Here is a 21,484-nt window from a genome sequence, read left to right as displayed (position 1 = left end):
TGTTAAAACCTGCCACTACAAAAACTAATCCATAATTATGGGCCAACATTTTTATACGAGTATTACAAATTTTGAATAATATTGAATAAATAAAATACCATAAATCAAAAAGGTTACTTCAATGCCGACATTGCGAACAAGTCCTCCCATTGACCATAAGTATGACTGAAAACACTGCCTTGCTCAGCTCATTTCACCTCTACTCTATGTGGGCGGTGGTGGAAGTGGTACATATAATTTGGCAAACTTTTTTTTTCCTGGTGACATGTGGAGTATTTATGCAAGTGGCAATGTGGCACATAGCGTAATTGTGTGCCTTTTTTGTGTTTGCGATTGCGTGCGGCTTGTCTGCTGCAACACGACAAGGCCGATGGTATAATTTCAACAATTTAATGACGTTCACTTAGCGCACAGCACAACAACAACTAAATGAAGTAAGCCAAACAGAAACACCGCACTTGCTACAAACATACAAAGGCGCATACATACATGCATACATACACACAAATTCATACACATACGTATAGCGCAAACCAAAATGCCGGGAAATAAACATAGGTAAAGCAAGAGGAGGTGCGGGTGAATGAGAGACAATTGCGCTGCTTTTGGTAATTTACTTTTTTATATAGCACACGAAAAAATTCGGAAACTTACTTACATATGTGCATACAAATGTGTGTATACATGTACAGGGTGGACCATATAGCGTTTGCTTTTTGAACCACCTACTCGTATTTATTTGAGAATGGTAACACAAATGACATGTCAAATGTGTTCATAATTTACTTAAAGGTTTGACATTTACGAAATGAGACAAATATTGGGAAATATTGAAAACTTATTTCCAAAGTGGTGAGTCTTCTTCTTCTTTTCTGATGAAGCTCATTTTCACATCGGTGGCTACGTCAATAAGCAAAATTATCGGATTTGGAGCTCAGAAAATCCACACGTTACTGTAGAGAAGCAAATGCATCCACAACGAGCCACTGTTTGGTGCGGTTTTTGGTCTGGCGGCATATCATCGGGCCACTTTTTTTCGAAAATGAGCGAGGAGCCGCTGTTACAGTAAATGGTGAGCGTTACCGTGACATGCTCATTGAGTTTTTGTTTCCAAAAATTGAAGAGGTTGACATGGACGACATTTGGTTTCAACAGAACGGTGCAACTTGTCACACTGCCAAAGTTACACTCGAACTTTTGGCTACCGTTTTTGAAAACCGAATAATCAGCCGAAATTCCGATATGAATTGCCCGTCTCGGAGCTGTGATTTAAGCCCGTTGGACTATTTTTTGTGGGGAGCCGTTAAGGACAAATGCTATGCGAACCATCCAGAGACGATTGATTCTTTAAAACACGAAATCGAAGTAGCCATTCATGAAATTGGAGCCCAAACAATCGAAAATTGTGCTTAAAAATTGGGTTGATCGAATGGCCTGCTGTAAAGCCAGTCGTGGCAGTCATTTGAACGATATTATTTTTCATTCATAAAGTGTTCAGTGTTCAGTGTTCCTTTAGTGTTCCTTTAGTGTCAAGTGTTCAGTCTTCAAAATAAAAAAAAAGTTTCAAAAAATATTGATTAGTTTTTTTTTTATAGCCGATTCAAAAAGCAAATTTTACATGGCCCACCCTGTATATTTACTTATTATTATTTTTTTTGTATGTACATATATATGCATGTACGTATGTATGCATGCTGGCATAAATAACTGCCGTTGCTGCTGCCAAGCGTGGCCTAAACAACACAAAACAACTAACCAAGTAAAATACGGCACACGCAACAACAAAACCAATGCACAACACAGCACAGCACAGCACGCACATCTTACCTATCCTCCAACGAAAAACAATATTATGCTTGCCGCCCCCATACATTTTCACTGTGTATTGCATTTTTCCTGATTTTTTTTTTTCGTTGCACTATACAAATTTGTTTTTTTTTTTTTTCGCTGCACTATACAAACTTTTTTTGTTTTCGTTGCACTATAGAAAAAATATTTTTTTAAGATGTTTCTTTTTGATTTTCAGCATTTTTGGATTTCTTTTCTTTTTATTTCCATTTACTTTTCCATGTAATTTACCTCGTTCTGCCTTCACTTGCACCTTCGGCAGCGACCAAAGCTGTAGACGCCAGCCACACACACGCACACACTCCGCCACGTACGTACACTGTAAATTATCTATGCGCAAAAATATGTGGCTTGCATGCGGTTGAGCGGTGGCGTGGCATAGTGGCGGCCCCACGGTTGCATGATGCAAGCGCATGAGTGCATTTGCTCGCACCGGCTGCTACGCTTGCTGCACTTTGGTGTAATTTACGACGCGTATGCGCCTACATACCCATATACAATGCGAGTCGCACTATGTAAGCAAAATATGTTTTCTATGCCGCGTTACTACCGCTACGCCACCGCCATGCATTGCTATCTCCACTGCGCCACGCCGCTATTCACTATTTTTCTACGCTTTTCGCCTGGCCTTTGTGCTGCACCTGGAAATCTTGATTTAGTTGTTTGCAGCGCAAATGTGGCGCACACAAGCCATTTTTATCTCTACTTCACATTTTTTCTCTAGCCAAATCTTTTGTGCGGATTGTTTTCGTTGTCGTTTTTTGTTTTTTGCAACATGAAAGCGCAGCCGGTCCGCTTTCTTCTTTTTTCCTTTGTGCTTACAAGAAATACTGGCACACTGCATTTGTATATATGTGTGTGTGTGTGTAGTAAGCTCAATGGAGCAAATGCGCGCATATACATACATACACACATGCACAAGTGTGTGTGCGTTGGCGGGGGTGCCGGTTGCGCTCCACGCCAGTGTTGTTCTACGCTGTGGCACAAATCTTCGCCTTTCACAATGCGCTGCGCTGCGCTGGCTGCCTGCCTTTCATTCGTAGCCATGCTTTGCAACAACAACAACACACATTCGCATTCAATTGTGTGGAAATAAAAACCTCTTTAGAATTGCAGTAAAATATTGTGAATTATGCACAGAAAAAAAAAACAAAAAAAAGGGGGGAAAAAAAGAAAAATCCCCTCACACACTTACACGCACGCAGCGAAGCAACCAAGTTTCTATAGCATTTTCCATTTTCTAGCCGATCTCCTTGCACTGGCTGACGGACTGACTACCACGCGACCACTGTTATGGTATGAAATACGAGTGCCGAAGTGTGGGGGCGGCTGGAGAGGCCGCAAGCATTCTAAGCCATCCATTAAAGTTGCAGCAAAGCATTAAATCGGCCAGGTATTTGTGTGCGTGTGTGCGTGCAATGTTCTATTCATAAGTACTCGTGCCTTGAAAAATCACTTTTTGAAAAAGAAAAAACAAAAAAACAAAAAAAAAGTTTATATTTATTGAAAAGTATGCAACAGACTTTATTTAGTGCGGCATAGAATTTCACAGAAGCATGAGAAGCGCGCGCCATGAGAATACGTGAAAGGTTTACACTTGAGAGTGTAACGGTAAAGTAATGTAACTAAAATGCATTACATTTGCATATTCATTTTAACGGTACACTTAAAATATCATAAAAATAGAGATATTATAAAAAATGCATATTATGAAACAAAGATATTTCTTAAGAGAAAAGGTGGTAAGACTTAGGGCACTGGCACTTTAAATCCATTGTTTACACATTGGAGGTGCCGTCTACTTTGAGAATAAATTTATACAAAGTAGTGAAAGCTTAAAGAATCTAAATTTTTGCATGTTTTATTTTAAAACAACATCTAAACGCGTCTTTTGAAGGAAACTTCATAAACACCACCTTAGCTCCCTACTTCAGGTTAGGTACTCGTACATATGTATATCTGGCTGATCTGATCGATCTGTTAGATCTCCCATAGACCACAAGGTTCCGTAGTGCTACCAGTGTTGTTCGCGTCATGTTAAACCTATTTCGTGATACATGTCTTGGTGAGTTTTAATAAACAGCTTAAACTTTTGTCAGCAGAGTCCTTTAGAGATGAAAAGTATACCGCTTCCAGGTAGTTATAACGAGGTCTGCTTAGAACAAGGCAGTGGCAAAGCAGGTGTTCTAGCGTAGCTCACTCTTCTTCGCTCCGGACTAACCCCATTTTAGCTGCCTTATATGGAATGAGATAATGTCCCGTTAGTACTCTCACCAATATTTTACATTCCCCCCTTGGGAGTGATAAAATCAAGTTGGTTGTTTTCGTGTTGCAAGTTCGTAGCATTATTTCGACATTTCTGTGGGAGCGGTCGAAGTTTCCCATATAGACTGTGCTTTCAGAGTTAGTTCCTCATCTACTTCCGTCCTCAAAACTGAGAGCGAGGAATGTAAAATATTATCCCCTCCTTTAGAATGTAAAATAGCCTCTGCTAAAGTTAATAAAGGTTCCACCTGTTTCCGAAGATTTGTAGTTGAAGTTTAGTTCCACATCCGGAGGTTTGTAGTGTTAGAAGAACATAATAGCTCAATATTACCCAGGGAGTTTGCGTGAGAAAGCGGAAATCCTTAAATTCATAGTTCGTCAATGGAGTTTAGTTCCACGTCCGGAGATTTGTAGTCTTAGTAGAACATACTTACACAAGGTAAATGAAATGATTCAAATACCACCCTGGCACTCCACAAGTAGGACTAAAGCGCCGTTTTGATACCATTAGCAGACCTCCAATAGGCAGATATCTACAGCTGGCCAGAGCTGTTGATGTAATTTGCGAGTTAACCGCTTGCGCGATTTTGGCCGAGATTATCAAAGCGCGCCAGTGGTTTCTTTCTCGTGCTAACCGACGTCAGTTGGACACATTAAGTGAAGCCAAGTCCTTCTTCACCTGATCTTTCCAACACAGAGGAGGTCTTCCTCTACCTCTGCTACCACCAGCTGGTTTAGCATTCGAGCTTTTGTATCCATTCGGAAGTCATGACCAGCCAACGTAGCCGCTGGATCTTTATTCGCTGCGCTGTGTCTATGTCGTCGTAAAGATCCTACAACTTATCAAGCTACGAGTTTGTAAATTGAATGACGTGAATTTTTCTGAGTCCTCCGTCTATTGCAATGGAGCCAAAGGGTTTTCGAAATAGCACATGAAGAAATGGTGCTGCATTCTTTCTGCGCTTTCCTGAGAAATAAATTGTGCATTTCCACTTTAACAATAGTCAGGGACATGCCGATGATGAGGTCTCTGAGACCAATTTAGTCCACTTTCTGGCAAGCTCGTCAGCAATTTCGTTTCCCTCTATGTTCCTATGTCCTGGAACTCGGATCAGAAAAATGTTACCTGCACACCTAAGAGATTTGAGCTCCTCCTTACATGAATTGATCAATTTGGATCTGCACCATGTCGTCGTTAGAGCCTTGATCGCAGTTTGACTATCGGAAAAACTGTTAATATCCCCCTCACACCCACGTACTTACTTAATAGATCAATATTCACCAGGGAGTTACCCAAGGCAGAGCAAACCTCTGAACTTGTGTCAGTTTCAATGGAATCATCAGGGCAATCTGGGAGTGAAATCCAGTCTTTTCGAATAACTTATCATTCGACTACTCTGTAAAACCTATGAAAACAGCTTTACGGAATTTTGTAACAAATTTTATCACTTCGTCGAGCTCTTTACGAGGAATCAGCCTTATCAAAACACGTTTTGTAGAAAGGAGTTTCTCACCTTCGATTTCTAGCGAAACTTGACATGGAAATCACATTTTTTAGTGATACTAAACGTTTTTCTCTGCATTTGCGCCAGTAGTCGGTTGTTCTGAGGTTGAATAGACAGAGTGAGAGTGAGCTTCACAGATAGTTTGAAACCAATATGAAGATTGCAAGCAACGGAATGCTCGAGCTGGTCAAATAAACTATTCGAGGCCAGGCTGACATCGAGCACAACATAAAAGTGAGATTATTCGTGAGCTACTTAACTAATTTTAAGCTTCAAGCAAGTCAAGTAGAATCGGAATTCACAGAGAGAACGTAGGTTCGAATCTCGGTGAAACACCAAAATTAAGAAAAATATTTTTCTAATATCGGTCGTCCCTCGGCAGGCAATGGCAAACCTACGAGTGTATTTCTTCCATGAAAAAGCTCCTCATAAAAATATCTGCCGTTCGGAATCGGCTGCAAACTGTAGGTCCCTTCATTTGTGTAACAACATCAAGACGCACACCACAAATAGGAGGAGGAGCTCGGCCAAACACACAGAAAGGGTGTATGCGCCAACTATATATATATATATAAGTCAAGTAAAGAGGTTAGAGCCTCTTACTTAGTGCATGGCGGGATTGGCTTTATACTCGATAACGGATCGTAAGAGGTTAAGGGTTGGAAGTCCCCGTGTGTCAATGAATGCGTTTCAAGATGGCAGTGGATGATAGTAAGGAGCCTCTTTGAATACTCTCACATCGTTGTTAAAAAGTAATCATTAGGGTAATGGAAACCCTGATAATCTCATAATTTTTGGATTCTAGATACCACAATCATTAACAGAGATCGCCAACATGCAGCACCTACTAGAAAATTGTGAGTTGGGTATGAAAAATCTATTAGAAACTGACTGAGCACGAACTTCCAATAGCAAAAGAAGGAAGAGAAGAAATGACAAATTGTTGAGCAAATTTTAGGCACAAAAGATCATGAAATCGAAGTGAAAACTTCATAAAGAATCTACCTGAGCAAGCTTTCAAACTAAATAAGATGAATTTGATCAGAAACCTCAGACGAGTTTGAGACTTTTGTGTAGCTCCTACTGCTTCTTCTGGCATCAAATCCGTCAGAAAATCATTACTGGGTAGCAGTTTTCTGTACTACCTACCTCCTCCCAGTGGTTTTACAAGCGTTTTCTCAAAGGTTTAGAAGGAGCGAAAAAGAAGGGCAAAACTTTTGGCGAAAGGCAGAGAGTGGCAATCAGCTATGGGCCAAACTTGAGCAGACGCTTTGTTCTGTTTTGCTTGCCACTTCTCTGACTACCACTGAGTTTATGAGAAAGCCTCGATTAGCAGGGTTACAATCAGGAAAAGCTGTTTGGTGTCAGTGCTAGCAAAGAATTGAAAAACAAAAACCTCAGAGGCAGAAAACAATAGGCAGGGAGTTGGCGACACTACAACTGGAGTAACCTCTGTAATGGTTAATGTGGCCGACCTTGAACCTCTGACAAGCTCTGAGTGCACTCACATCGTTTGATAAACTAAAATAATCTAAAGAGTAGCGACGTTTCCTATTGCGATCTGCTCTGTACAGTGCTTTTCTTACACACAAAAATTGTGGCCTGGGCAAGTATGGTGAGTTCTTGTACTTTTACACACTTTCTCCTCTGCTTCCTTTTCGTCCATCACCAATATCAAATATCAAAGTTTGGGCCTGCGGGCATTCCCACGGAAGAAAATGCGGTAGCTGACAGGTCGGAGGTTCGCTATGGAATCCCTTTTCATCTAACTGTTCCCGCGTGATAGCTTACAGAATTTTCTTCATAATACAATTAACTTTTACGCTGTCAAAATCTGATACTTTTTCAAGCAGAAGTTTGGACATTCTGCGTGCGTAACTCCACTTAAGGGGGGCCTCTACTGTAAAACTTAAAAAAAATCGATTTTTTACTTTTTGTTGAAACATACTCAGAAACAACTCCAGAATGTTCCATGAAAATCTTAAAAAGAAATCTTGAATAGTTTTCAAGTTATAAAAGTTTTAGCAAAGCAGGTATAAACTGAGCGCTCGAGCGGTTTACGGTCATATGCGCTTGATCAAGAGATAAGACGTTCCCTACTCCAACCTTCTACTTGGTTACCCATGTCAGAATATCTATAGATTCTTTTGACCTTGAAAATGCTCATTGGATATTATTTCGGATAAAAGAATAAAGCATTAAGAGAGGGGAGCTAGAACAGCTACTCAACAGGTATATATTTTTGCAACGAAAAGTATGAAAAATTGTTTAAGCGTGTTTTTCTCGAAACCACGTTTTCAAAATTGCCCACATCACAGCTCCGTGAAAAATTAACATATCAAGCTCAAACTTTGATAGTATATTTTTAACAATATTTACTAGTTTTTAAAGCTATGGTGGGAAAAAATTTATTATTTTTAACCCCTTTTTTAATAACAAAATGACAACAAAAAAATGTCGATTTTTTAAAAAACTTCAAAAATTTTACAAAAAAATTTTTTTTTTGCAAGTAATAGGCTTAACAACTAAAAATAATGATATATAATAAAAAAAATTTGGTTTTTTTCATTTCAGGTTTTTTTTTAAATGCGCGACAGTGTGGGCAGATCTCAAAAGGCGTTTCGGGGGAGCGGCTGTACAGCTGCCATTTTGAAATGAAAATAAATTTAAAAAATTTTTTTGTACACTCAAGACCTGTGTTTATGTAACCCTAAACTTTTTTTTACTAATTAAATTAATACAAGTATGAAAACAAAATCCATGAAAATTTGATTTTTACAGTAGAATCCCCCCTTAACAGTTTTACAAGAGCTGGATGAGTTTTGGGGGGAGCGTGTCATTATTCTGTATTACAAAATTCTGGTTAACAAAATTCTGTAAATTGCAAAAAATTCAGCTTTTCAAAATTCTGCTTTTTAAAATTCTGCATTCCAAAATTCTGCTTTTTCAAAATTCTGCATGTTTAATGCGAAAAATTCTGCTTTATTCGAGTTTTGTGATTTTCGTCATACAAGAAGTAACAAAATAAACATTTATTCCATAAATATACATATGTATATGTTTAAGCGATAACAATATTTTAGTTTAGCCAATTACAATATTTTTTGGAATTCTTTTTAAATATGTAGTGTGACTTAATTCATTTCTTTTCTTAATAATTCTTCGCAGCTGTTCGTTTTTTTAGAAGAGTTCTACGCAAAAATACTGTGGATTCTATCGAAACTGAAGAAAAAATTATTATTATTATTATTATTTTTTTTTTTATTTAATATCTCGAATAATAATAAAAAATAATAATAATAATAAATTAAATAATTACATTCCCTCTTTAACATTGTTAACATTATATTTTAATACAGAATTTTGTAATATAGAATTTTGAAAGCAGAATTTAGGAAGCAGAATTTTAAAAAAGCAGAATTTTAAAAAGCAGAATTTTAAAAAGCAGAATTTTGTTTTTAGAATTTTGTACATACAGAATTTCGACACCAAACCGTTTTGGGAATGCGGGTATTTGCTCAAAAAACAAGCCAGAGTGGCAGGTTTCAGAGAATATTCTGGTCTTCGAAAGAAATTCAACTTAGTAAAAATAACATTAGCTTTTAGTATTTCTGGCATCTCTTTGAATATTATCCACTTATTTGGGTTAAAATGTCATGGAAACCGTTGAGAATTGACGTCATTTCGACTATTCATATTTATACTTAAAAACGAAAACTAATAGACGCCCTCGAATTGGGTTGGGCTAAGCTCAATCGAGCTGCAGAAATTTTAAAACGAAATTGGAAAATTGCGAATAGCTCGAAGGTGAAAGGTGAAAAGTGTAATGTCATGAACAGACCGAAAAAGTAAAGGAAAATAACTAAGACTGCTACAACAAGCTAAAAAAAGTGGGAAGACGGAATGTGGTTGGGAGGAAGCAGGCAGTTTAGTAAATGATTATCAGGTTGGTATACGTTGTGAGTGAATTAGTGCCAAGACAAATTGCAAAAGAGCGGAAAACCGGAAATGAAACGAAAAAGCAACGAACCAAATGGTAGCAATTGGCAGCTCTAAAAAAACGAAACTACAAAAGCCAAAGGTGAAGCAGCAGCTGAATTGGAGGTGCGGTTGTTGAGCGTAACGAAGTATTCAGTGGTTACAACGCTGCAACTTAAGCAATTTCCTTAAATTAACTGGAATGCGGGTTGGGATTAAGTTAAGCAAGAAAGGCGGGCGGGCGGACGATCGGGATGACACACAGCACAAGGCAGTTTTTAGAGCTGTGTATCACGAAAATATGCTAAGAATAAATACGCAGCGCAGCGCAAAATAAGCGCACGCCCTGATTTTCGCACAAAAAATATGTCTATCTGGGTGAAAAGTCGAAAGTAAGAAGAAGGAAAGCAACAACAAAAAGCTATGTGCATATGTAGCTTGAAACATATTTACAGGCGCACAGGCAGGCGAAGACGCATTTACTTGGTTATGTTGCTCAAAAAAAAAAGACAAGGCATTTAAGAACAAAATACTGGGTCTCTTAACATGGCGGCAGGTATGAGCTGTACAAGGGCAAATTTATTGATAAACTTGCGCTGGAATTGCTTGTGCGCAACATTGCACAGGAGTGAGTGGCGGCATTGGCAGCAAGAAATAATGTAAAAAATGCGAACAATTAGTTGCAGCAAAAAATTGTAGCCAAACAAGTGAGCCGCGTCGTAAGGCAGTAGATGCTTTGAAGCGAGCGAAATAAAACTGAAAACAAGGACAAATGACAACAACAACCAAACAGCAAATAGAGTAAAATTACTGCTGATGCGAGAGATACCAAGTTAAAGTGGAATTTATGTTTTGACGCTGACGCTGACGTTTTGCGCCGTATTTCAAATTTAGTAAACTGCGCGTGCAATAAAATTGTGCATTGAAAAATAAAACCAGATAAATAATATATGAACAAAAATTGGATTATCCACACAAATGGTAAGAGTGCCGCCGTACACTTGAAAAGACAGTAGTTGGCATCTGTCACTGGTACTTGAAACGTTGACACAGAGCACAAGAAAGGATGGGCAGAAGTTATTTAGCAGCATTTGGCGATTTTCTTTTATTTTTAAACGTACGAGAGCTTACACCGCTTTTGGATGTTTGGCCGAGCTGCTCCTGTTATTTGTGGCGTGCGCCTTGATGTTGTTTCACAAATGGAAGGTCCTACAGTTTCAAGCCGACTTCGAACGGCAAACGGTTTTTATGAAGAGCTTTTTCATGGCAGAAATACACTCGGAGGTTTGTCACTGCCTGTCGAGGGGCGACCGCTATTAGAAAAAAAAAATGCTTCTATCATTTTGCTGTTTCATGCCGTTGCCAACCAGTTTTCCCAATCCATTCTTCCCAAAACTTTTTTCCCAATGCTTACTTTTCCCAAAGGCAAATGTTCCCAAATTTTTTCATCCAAACTGTTTTTCCCAAATACATTTTTTTCCAAAAATTTTGTTCCCAATAAAATAACTCCCAAACCAATTTTCCCAAAACCATTTTCCCAATTCAAAAATACGGTGGATTGCGTAGCCGGAGTTGGACTGATGGGGGTTATTTTTTTGAAGCGCGACCGAAGGCCGCCCACGCGAAAAGGAGTTCTACGCAAAAATACTGTGGATTCTATCGAAACTGAAGAAAACATTATTATTATTATTATTTTTTATTTAATAAATAATTTTTTGCTCTTTGGAAAAAAATGTATTTGGGAAAAAAGTCTTGGGAAAATAAATTAATTTTCCCAAAACCATTTTCCCAATTCAATTAAAATCCTATTTTTTTTCGTACGTGTTCCATAAAACAGGTTTGGGAAAAATAGGATTTTAATTGAATTGGGAAAATGGTTTTGGGAAAATTAGTTTGGGAGTTATTTTATTGGGAACAAAAGTTTTGGGAAAAATGACTTTTGGGAAAAATGGATTGGGAAAAGTGTACGGTAACCGTTTCATGCACGGAAATTCGAACCTCCGAATGGTAGTCACGCACCAACCTATCCTCGGGGAATGCTGCTGGAGTCACAATCCTTGGCCGGATATAAATCCGGGTCGTTCCGGTTACGTAGAACTGACTGTCGAGGGAACGAAGGTTCTGAAATTTGAAGGGAACGCTGTTTTCAAAAACAAAACAACAATATTTTTCAATAGAGTCTTTTACATAACAACTTCTCATGAGATGGCCTTGGAGTGTGTGAGAAAGAGATTTTGAGGAACATTTTTGGAGAAAAAAAAGAGCTGTATGAATTTTACAACGGCATAGACATAGCGCAACAAATAAAGATCCGGAGACTCAACCGGTCTCGACTTGTCCGAATGGACACAAAAGCTCCAACTCTGAAAGTATTCATTGCAATACCTGTTCGTGCTAGCAAGGGAATAAGAAGGTCTTCTTCGCGTTGTAAAGATCAGGTGGCGAAGGACTTGGCTTCACTTGACGGGTGTCCAACTGGCGTCGGTTAGTAAGTGAAGCAGACAATTGGGGCTCTTCATTACACTTAACCCCAAATGGTGATTAAGCGGTTATCGCGCTAGTCAAGCAGAAGAAGAAGTCTCTTCTTATTGCACCGATTTTTCTAGAACTTCTTTCCTCGCCATATGCGTTATTTTTTTCTTGAAAACAAGTCAAATGCAACAGCTTTGATGACGTGGTGCCCATATCGAATAACTTTCGCACTGTCCTGGTTTTCCTGTCCAACAGACTCAACTTGGTCTACTTCGGCTTCGAATCAGCACGAGAAGTCCACTGTGTGGACTGTTCCTTGATAACTGATGTGTTACGTTTATTCTATCTTTCGGTCACGATTACAAAACGACTTAAAAATTCGTTTGAATTGCGTTTAAATGTCTGCAAAAAACTACTTTGAAATTATTAAAATTTTTGAAAATGCTTGAATTTTCGTGTCAATTGTGAGCAAAGGTGGAATTTATATTCTTTTTTTATCTATAAAAATGTGAAATCACTGATTCATATGATAAGCCATTAGGCCCTTCGATTACGCACACTTGCACTCGATCGCCCCACATAAGATCATCATATAAGACGAAGAAGAAGAAATAGACAATTCAATCCTGCAAAAAAGAAAATACTTCTGCAGACATTTGTTACAGTCTGAGCCACCTCCCAGGTGAATCAGGAGGCATCTCTTCGATTACACCAACGAAATCCAGCACCAAAGAAGATTCAGTCCAAATACGACCGCAACTACTGGATCGGACAGTATAGGGACAGACATTAAACAACATTCTTCGGAAGACTCTCCCCACTTTCCTAAACTCCCTACCCCCGAATTCCGTTATCTGAATTCAACCACCAGCTATTGTAGACGCAGAAGAGCTTCAGCTGCTGCATGAGAACCGCATAATTCTGGCTCAATTACGGTCTGCTTAACCAGAATCCATCCCGGCATACTCAATGTATGTCCACTAGGCCGGGTCGATTTGTGGGGAGGCAAAAAAATCGCCCATTGCTCTGTGAAAATCATATTCTAGGGATCAAAATAAGAAACTTTGCCAAAGGAACCATACCTCTAAAACGAATTCTGATGTCCCCCAATTTGGGTCGAACTTTTTAGTTTCTTTTCTCATGTAAAGGCCAAAAATGGTGATATTTTGAAATGATTGTATGGGGAACCCCCCCGGGGAGTTACAGGGGGTGTGCCACTGGCATGGGTGGATCGGCCGTACAAAGTTTGTGGGGTTCGGTCATACATTTGGACTCGGTTGGAGCACTCTAAATGGGTCAAAGTGGGATTTTTCGTTCGACCCAAATTGGGGGACATCAGAATTCGTTTTAGAGGTATGGTTACTTCGGCAAAGTTTCTTATTTTGATCCCTAGAATACGATTTTCACAGTGCAATGAGCGATTTTTAAATCGACCCGCCCTAATGTCCACCTATTCACATGCTCTCTCAAAGCCACTCACCTAACACCCATCTCCCTCTGGCCCCCAAACTGTCGAAACAGAGCGGTTCCTGGGTCTACCGTTAGTTGAGTTAGACGATGACGATCGGTGACTAGGTTGAGCCTAGAAAACTGCTACATTAAAAACAACAGTGTTACAAAAAACCATTTGGCAGATCAGTCAGAAAATCCGATAGCGTACTTTTGAGACAGACGAAATGTTAAGACTTGAGATTGACAACGCTATACGATCTCTGTTTAAAGAACTTATTGAGCCACCCTCGCAACTATATACTGCACATACACAGCCATACATTATATTATAATTTGACGGTGTGACTAGCATTTACAACCAACCCCACAAAGCTGCGGAAAAAGCATGGGAAAAAATAGTAAAGTGGTTCGCAAAGATACCCAATACAGATGTATTGCATCATACATACATATGCATGTATAAAATGAGCGAAAAATAGAAAAAACGAAAGCTGCAACTGAAACTGAAAACTTTAAGTGCGCAAAAGAAATGCGAAAACTGAGCTGAAGGCGCACAAAGTGCGCCATTAATCTTATTGTTAGAGAGCCACGTACACAATGAGTATAGAACATTTGATACGGTTTAAAAGAAGGGAAATTTATGACTTTAATTATACGAATAATATGAGGATGTCTTAAAAAATGTCGAAGTAAAAAGGGATTAGGTCGATTAAGTGAGAAGGACACTCGGGGCGACTGTTTTAAGGAAAAATTATAGCGCAATAAATTGTAAACTTAGGAAAAGCTCTTGCATTAACGCAAAAAAATTTATTTGTTATCAATGCAAATAAAAAATATATCCTTTTTATCAATGCGAAAACTAAGAGCGTGATTTAGTACTGTTGCAGCTCAAGGACGCCTTGAAAAATCCAAATAGATTGGCACTCTTCAAAAGCTATAAAGTTGAATTTTGGGAATAAAGGGGATCACAATCTGTAAATATTTCTTCATTCAAGCGTACGCACAAACTTCGCTTGTCCGCTGGAAGAGAGGTAACGAAACAGATGTTATCTTCTCAGTTGGCAGTCATGTCATGAGTCAATAGTTCTGATAATTCAGACTTGGCAGAATGTGACTTCGAGAGTAGCTTTGCTTTAAAAAAAAAAACAGGTAAAGAATTTGCAGGCTTAAGATGAAAAATTCTCTAGGAACGCCAATGAACAACAGACTTTCTTGGCCATTTAATATTAATATTCTATTATTGGCACAGAACTTTTTCTTTGAATAGTAACTGTTGGCTGAGACTGGAGAAGAATTAATAATTCGCAGTTTGAATTTCGTAGCGGTATTGTTTACTTACTGCGGTGGACAAACTTGCTGAACAGAAAAGCGACGAACGACAAATTCTTCAATAATATCACTTTCACTCAAGAAAACGACCATTAAAGGCTTCATAACGCAATTCATACAGGAAAACAAAAATTCCGCTAAGGTATCATAAATTCTTAGTCGCGAAATTTGCAACACTTCTTGTCCGTTTAATGCTGGACCGGAACCACATGCAGATCGCGTTCTCTCAATATTCAGGGTTCTCAAGTGTTTTCTCGACATCATCGCAGAATATTTTATGTATGAAAGTAATTTATTGTGTAATATTTACACAAACCTAACGCCAATCAGCAGGTGCTGATCAATAGAGAAGGCACAAAGTGTTTGGCCAAGCGCTTTCTCCTATTTGTGGTGTGCGTCTTGATGATTTCCACAAACGGAGGGACCTACAGGTTTACAACGCCTCCGAACGTCACCAGACGGATTTTTATGAAGAGCTTTTTCATGGCAGAAATACATACGGAGGTTTTACATTGTCAGCCATTGCCATTAGAAACAACTTTTTTTATCAATTAGTATTTCGTGCTCGGGGTTTCGAATTGGTGCACTTCCCATTGGGAGTCACGCATCCACCCACTCAGCTACGGGGTTACTGCTAATGCACACGTAAAAAAACGGATATTTGAGTAAATTTCCCATCACTGGGTCTTACAGGATTAATCCCATTTTTATTTAAGGGGGTATTCTAGTCTAGAAATTTGAAAAAATCGAAATTTTTTTTTTCAAAATTCGATAGTTTAGGTATTCAAAAATATCTCCCTAAAAGGATTTTGCAAAATTCGAATTATTTTCGAAATTACAACTATTTTAGTGACGCGACAGCTAGACTGGTTTGAGCGGACGGCGAAATTCAAACGCGTGTTTCTCGAAACTACTTCGTTCGATACGGTCGGCACGATATCTCAAGTTCTAATCAACCGATTTGCTTGAAATTTGTCATGAATATTCCTTAAATATATCTCTATCGTATGAAGCTCGAAAAACTGGAAATTTCAATTTTTTAATATGTGTAAACAATTTGAGTAGCCGCCATTTTATGGAAAAATTGTTTTTTTCCGTTTTTTCTGGTTCATACGATAATGACATTCATATTAATTAAGAATTTGTATTTTTTTTTTTTCAGATGACCACAAGGGTAGAAATCGTGACGACGGGGACACTGCCTTTTTTCCCCCCTTCCACTTCAAGGACGCATAACTGCATGAAAATTCATTTTTTTTTTCAAATTTATTTTGTGTGCTCCTAATATATGAATAAATAAATGATAAAAAAATGTATCGTAAAAATATCGATAGCTTTTTTTTTATTCATCGTCAAAAAATGCTCGAAATTCGGGCCTCTAGACTAGAATACCCCCTTAAAACTGTTTATATTTTTTTTGGATATTGCATACATATTGTTATTGTAATATAAAATTTAAGATTTAAATTGAGTCTGAGGCGGAAGTCTGTAAGTGCACGTAAGTTTTTGAGAAAAATTGGAGTAAAAATTCACAAAAACACGTTTCTATAGGTGTTTAGTAATTATTTTCCAAAATTCATAACGTGATTTAGACACCAGAGTTGTATTCAGCGCATAAAAACACATCGGAGCTCATAGGAGTCTCATATCAAACAAAAAAAAAATCAATGCAAACCTATGAAATCTATTCCCTCCTAACGACTATCGCAATTCGATCGGACTGTTTCCAACACAAATAAGCGATACGACTGATTCATCTTATCAAATACCCAATTATTTTATGAACAATCTTTGTGATTCTGATGCTACCCCTTGTCCCTTTTCTACAAGTGTATCCATCAGGCAAAAACTCTGCTTCGCAAGCATGGTGGGAACTCAATACCGGCCGGTATACATTCGTTTTAATGAATAGCTCAGACGAATACTGGGTCAGCCGGGGAATGACCAGAGACTGAGAGGCAGTTTGTTCACGATTTTAGGGTAGTCAAATAAACGAGCATTTGGGCCCTAAGTTTGGCTGTATTGGTAACAACAATGTGATTTAACACAATTAGCCTTTTGCATTTGATGTCTTGAAATATCCATACTACGAAAGTTATCCAGAAACGTTTCAAAAATTTAAGACGTATTTTAGGCGAGCTGTTGCGAGCAGATAGAGCTCGAACTCGTCATCAGAGCATATTTCGCGCTTTGTGTATGACTAATGAGAATGCCAGACATACAGTTTTGAATCGTTGTAAAAAACTGCATCAGTTTTGATTGACGATGACGAGTATATTGGCCAGACTATCTCTCATTTATGTGCGACGTCCAATCTTCATACATTTAATGGTAAAGATGGAAGCGAAGAAAATTGGATGTGCTTTTTTATCATTGCATTAACTAATAAAAAGAACAAAGGCAAGAAAATGAGTAATAGAATGGGTTGCTAAGGGAAAAAAATGTTTCCATGTGCTACAAAAAAAAGAAAAAAAAAATGAGTTTGAGCCCAAGGATTACAAATAATATTTTAGGATGTCAACTCAAGCCAGCTCATAGCTCCACTCACAAAAAGGCAGAACACAAAACTAAGAGGAGTCACAACGTGCACTGAGGATTCTTTTGTTGTATGTGAAAATGAATGCACTCTAAGAGTAAAGGCGAGTCAACTGTCCGATTTATAATATCGAAAACAAAAATTTAAATTTAAATTTAATTTAGTAATGCACACCTCGCATTACATGAAGGAATCGGATCAGTGAAGTTAAGGGGGGAGCCTGCTTTAGAGGCTTCAAAAAATTGAGTTTTTTTTTTGCATAAATGTCTTGCCAAACTATGCAAGAATGTGTCCTCAAAATTTCAGAAGCAAATTCAAAATATTTTCGGAATTACAGAAGAAATTGTGAGCAAGCGTCGAGCAGGTATACGAGCGGCCGCCCGACTAGAATGAGGCATGCCGAAGAATCAGTTAGGCCCGAATTAGGCAGGCCTTACTGAGGCACACCTCACTATTACCTTACCAGTCCCACGTTAGGCAAGGTTGTGGTTGTGGTCACGAAAATCTGTGGCAGTGTCTCATTTAGGCATAAATTGGAATCCCTCACTGATTTGTATAAGGGCATCCGAAGTATTACCGAAGTTCGGTTTTTCGAACCTGCGCCTAATGAGGCAGATGTGTGGCGATACCTTTCGGGACTTGGGCCTAGTTTGGCTGCCTTATGAGGCGCAAATTTGGAATGCGGTCTGCCTTATTTGCGTCTAATCACCGCCTTACCAAAATTTCTAGTCGGGCGGATCGCTCGAAGTGCGATTTCTCGGTTTTTTATGTTTACGATTTTTCCTATCGAAACGAGATAACATTGATTGTATTCGGAATTAAATTCTCTTCTATGTGAACCTAAAAAACCTTAAGAAAAATTATGATTAACCCACTTTTTAAACAATCTAAAGTGAATTTGTTTTTCCAAAAAAATTATTATTTTTTAATTAGCGAAAAATTGTTGAATTTCTCACTTTTTGTTTAATTTTCCTGGTTTAACTAGAACCTGTACTATACTAAAATATTTTTTTTTTTTTTGTTTCTGATGAAAATTGCGACCTGCATCTTTCCCGCCGCACGACACATGCACATTCGAGACGCCTCGGCAAAATGCTTGTACCAGGCATAATATGACATATATTTTAATGAAAAAATTTGAGAAGACTGTTGAAATATATAACAATAAAACCTAAAAGTTTCGTTTCAATCGAATATTTCTTTCCATCCCAAAAAAATCCACGAAAAAATCTATTTTTTGAAGCCTCTAAAGCAGGCTCCCTCCTTAAAAGATCGGAGTGCAAAATAAAGAAATTTCATTCGAATGCGTTCAAGTTCAGTGATGTGGTACTCCAAATAAACTCGGCCTCATTCATGCTCCAGTTTAGATCATACGAGCGAAGTAAATAGTGACTTTGTAAAATAGTGGATTTGTAAAATCGGAAGCAAAACGCCGAGGGAAGGCAAATGTAGAATACAATTTGGTGATGACAAAATTCAAATGAGAAAGCAACTGAAAAGTGGAATCAAATATTAATATTAAATCAGTAAATTCTTCTATAATCGCGAGTACTTTTTTTAAATTGAGATAGAATTTAAATTAAAATGAGGCAGAAATTAAACTCTTAGACTTAGAAAATGACACATGAGCATATTTTTATTAAAATATTTAGTTGAAGTAGATTCCTGTTTGAAGTTTGTATGAGTCAGACAGGCTTAATATGGCAGGTAGGTTAGATGGGAAGAGTACCACAGGTACACTCCGACTTAATATAGTTTAAAAAAAATTTTCGCCTGCATATAAAAGAAACTCAGAAAAATGTAGATTTATTAAAAAAAAAACTTGATATTCGCATTCATCTTCTCTGGTCGCCTCCTGTGTATATCACAAAAAATTCATAGAATTCTGTGGAGCGAACACACATGTCAACGCTTTGAATTTTCTGCTTAAATGATATTTTGCAGTTCACATTAACCGTCTGGAAAGCAACTGACGACCACGCCTACAAACAAGAGAAATTTGAGCAAAGCTGTTGAATTTGCTCGATAATGTGTAGCCCACATAATCAATCATTTATTCATCAAGCATGACATGGATCAGGGTCATCGACTTTGGATAACAAGGGTAACTTGACGCATACAAGGTGGCTCAAATTAATCTTCCAATTTTGTTTTTAAATAATATTTTACAAAATAAAAATAGGGAAAATTATTTTGAGTGATGGAAATTATTATTTTGACATTTGCGCGCTCCATCGCTTGTCTGTTTGCATGCTTGCGCTATCTAGTTCCCAAGACGCAATTAGCTACAATAATAAATCTTCCGATAGTGTGGCTAATTTTGCGCCACCTTGTATATAAACAAGTTAAGGTTCTTTATTTATTGGGTGCTTAGTTTTTGAGCATTAAAATGCTCACTTTGTGTGCAGAATGTGCATTTTTCTCGTTTGTGCTAAGCAGACACCGTGAAATGTTTGATAAAAAATAGTAGCATAGAAAACTCAAAACACAAAAACAAATACAAAAAAACCAAGTATGAAAAATTAAATATAAAGGTGGGCCAAACACAATTTTACACAAAATAGAAAGTTAAAAAAAAAGAAAAAATACAAACTTTATTTACGAAAAACAAAAAAGGAAACTTTCCAAAAAACACAAGAAATTTAAATAAATAATAAAGTGTGAGAAATGCCAAGTTTTCAAACTTTGTTACTGAACAAAAATAAACAAAAACTCACACAAATACCGAAAATTGTCGAACAAAAATGGCCATAACGATCCCAATTTCTAGTTGTTTTGCCATCATTGTGTATTTTAATTTTTGTTTTTCTTCTACAATTTGTAACTTTTGCTGAGTTTTCATGAAAGTTTGTAGCTGTTTGGTTTTTATTGTTGTATTGCACGAAATTGAACATAAAATTTCACTTCGTTTTTGCAATCAAAACAACGCAACCGCGACGAAGAGTCATTAGGGCAGAGCGGAGAGTAAATGGGGAGTAAAACTTTTTGCGAAAATCAATAATTTTTTACTGCGCCACCAAGAAGCAGACAGACCTTATGTATTTGCATATGTGTGCGTGTGTGGGCATGTAAGTAAAATCATTTACGATATGCGTTCATGTACAGCATCAGTAGCAAACTAAGCACTCAGCAATTTTATATATGCATGTATGTATGTAGATATGTATGCATGTGCATGAGTATATTGTATATACATACATACATACGCCATATCATCCTTGCTGCCAGCTATAAAGTTTCGTTATATAGCAGTTATTTGTATGTATGCCGTTTAAGGTTTGGCATGCCAACGTGCCGGTATATGACAACAATGCATACATACATATGCATACAGACATTTATATAAGTGCATACATACATGCATATGCATGTGCAAATATACATATAAAATATATAAAGGCATCTAACGACGGCTACATATCTATGTATGTATGCATGGACAACTTTGTATTTACCCAAATATGTAGGTATATATGTTCGTATGTATGCAAGTATATGCATATGAAAATATATTTACCACATACCCAGTTATCAAAACACAATTTCGTGCTCTGTTCAGCCGGCAAGGCAGCGTCGTTGTTGTTTTTGGTGCTTGTTATTTTCAGCCTCTCGCTAGCGACAGCGACATGCAACTTTGTTCTTGTTTTTTGTTGTTTTTATTTATTGCTATTGGCGGCTGACACTGTTGTCGTTGTCGTCGTCGTGGTATCCTGTTTTCGTGCGCTAAAGCTCCACACCCTTCCACAACTTTAAAGTCACTGCGCCCTTTCGCCCAACTCAACGCAAACTACACCAAAGAGCAGTGATAACAACAATAACATCAGCAATAACAAGAACAACAAAAGTACGCAAGCGATTGGATACAACAACGACAAGAATGAAGAAGTAATGAAAGGACAACGACGATGTCAAAAACACGACTACTGTCTGCCTGGGCTACATCATTCACAAGCAGACGATGTTGTTGTTGTTGTTAGTGTATCGCATGTAAATGCGAGTACTTCGGTAGATATATAATGTGCAAAGAAACAAAACAAACCCTGTATATATATATATATATATGTATGTGTATGTGTGTGCGTATAGTTTATAGACCAAA

At 37.8% G+C, this 21,484-nt stretch overlaps 1 protein-coding gene across 1 annotated transcript in view; it reads right to left on the bottom strand.

Moving 5' to 3' along the window:
* LOC129239660 (uncharacterized) overlaps nt 1-20,988 on the bottom strand; it is a 127,434-nt gene extending 106,446 nt beyond the window's left edge. Inside the window, exon 1 of the mRNA XM_054875330.1 lies at nt 20,910-20,988. The gene's annotated coding sequence lies outside the window, so the exon portion shown is untranslated. The remainder of the gene's footprint in view (nt 1-20,909) is intronic.
* Nucleotides 20,989-21,484: the final 496 nt, after the last annotated feature.

The sequence above is a fragment of the Anastrepha obliqua genome, chromosome 2 (assembly GCF_027943255.1).
Source record: "Anastrepha obliqua isolate idAnaObli1 chromosome 2, idAnaObli1_1.0, whole genome shotgun sequence".
NCBI lineage: Eukaryota > Metazoa > Arthropoda > Insecta > Diptera > Tephritidae > Anastrepha > Anastrepha obliqua.
This window is presented reverse-complemented; position numbering and strand designations above follow the sequence as displayed.